The sequence below is a fragment of the Protobothrops mucrosquamatus genome, unplaced genomic scaffold, assembly GCF_001527695.2.
Source record: "Protobothrops mucrosquamatus isolate PMUCROS unplaced genomic scaffold, P.Mucros_1.0 scaffold11898, whole genome shotgun sequence".
In the NCBI taxonomy this organism is placed as follows: Eukaryota; Metazoa; Chordata; class Lepidosauria; order Squamata; family Viperidae; genus Protobothrops; species Protobothrops mucrosquamatus.
This window is the reverse complement of record NW_015397676.1, coordinates 627-2,055: the sequence shown is the minus strand read 5'-3', so window position 1 is coordinate 2,055 and position 1,429 is coordinate 627. Positions and strand designations below refer to the sequence as shown.

General features: G+C 46.0%; 1 pseudogene; it reads right to left on the bottom strand.

Moving 5' to 3' along the window:
- Positions 1-1,162, bottom strand: part of LOC107301362 — a 4,933-nt pseudogene extending 3,771 nt beyond the window's left edge.
- Positions 1,163-1,429: the final 267 nt, after the last annotated feature.

Genomic DNA, 1,429 nt, shown 5'->3' with positions numbered 1-1,429 from the left:
TATACTCTTAATTGTATAGCCTATTTTCGTGCTTTGATGTTTTATCTGTACACCACCCAGAGTTCCTCTGTGAAAAAGACAGATAGTTTTAAAAGTTGGTAAATAAATCAATAAATATTGATTTATTAATTTAAAATATTATATTGAAATGTTATATAGTATATAGATTATATTGAAATATATCTATATACTGGGCAAGACAGAGACCTTGCTGGATTCCTCCCCCCACCCAGAAAAGTATAATATTTGGTATAATATTCTGGAAAGAATTTTTTCTGGGCAGGGGAAACTTTGGACCTTGGGAAGAGAAGGAAGATGGTGGGACCAATGGGAAGGAGAGGCATCTATTTCTTCCCTTTTGCGTGTTTCATTGTCATTGTAGAATTTCAATCTTTTTAACGGTAATTTATTTTTTAACCTTAGTTGTTATACACTTTTATTTAGGGGTAATGTTATATTGTACGCCATCCAGATCCCCGCTTTGAGGGAGGGAGGGGGGCGGTTTAGGAGTATCAATAAATATCAATAAATACCAATGAGTAAATTTCATAGATCTGAGAGCGGAGAATAGATAAGATAAGATAAGATAACCTGTATTGTCATTTTTTTACTGTGGGCACAACGGCACACATCAAAAATGAAATTTAGTTGCCCGCTCTCAAAGTGAAACACGTACATGACACACCCTAAAAACATACTACATACAACATATGTATAGACCCACACCCCTACATATACATAACAAATAAATATTAAACACTGTCCATCTTGAGAATATAAGGGAAGGAGGAAGCTTGAGAGGGGCAAATCTTTATCCGGGAGAGTCCAAATAAATGAAATGAAAAGGGGGGGGTGTCCCGGCATTCCCCCCCCCCCATGGAACTCCCCCTCCCCCACTCACCTCTCCGGCCAACCACGGAAATGCTCTGGACAACCTCGTAGTTGGGTCGGCAATAGTCATCCACGGAGGCCTTCTGGTACTGCAGGAAGTGCTTATCCCTGTTCCAACCGTCCGCATCCGCCTTCCCCAACGCCGTGACGGCCTCGAACTCCCCGCGGGCGCTGTCGAAGCGGACGAACTCCTGCCGGTCGTAGATCTCCCGGTACACGTACCGCACCCGCCGCGTCCCGTTCAGGAACTTCCACTGGACCAGGAAGTGGGCTGCAGGGAGGAGGAGGAGGAGGAGGAAGGGCGTCAGGAGGGACTCCAGGGCCCATGGCTCCCCGCCTCCCCTGGAGGAGGGACACAGTCTTGTCAGAGGAGGGGAGTCCCTCAGTTCCCCCCTCCCCTCCAGGTCCCGATTCAGCAATGGGGGAGTATGGGGTGGGGGGTTCTGGGTCTCCTTCCCAAATTCAGAGTCTCCCCCGAGAAGGAATCCAAGCTCAACTCTTCCCTCCCCTTAAAAAAATGGAGATTCAGAAGAAAAAC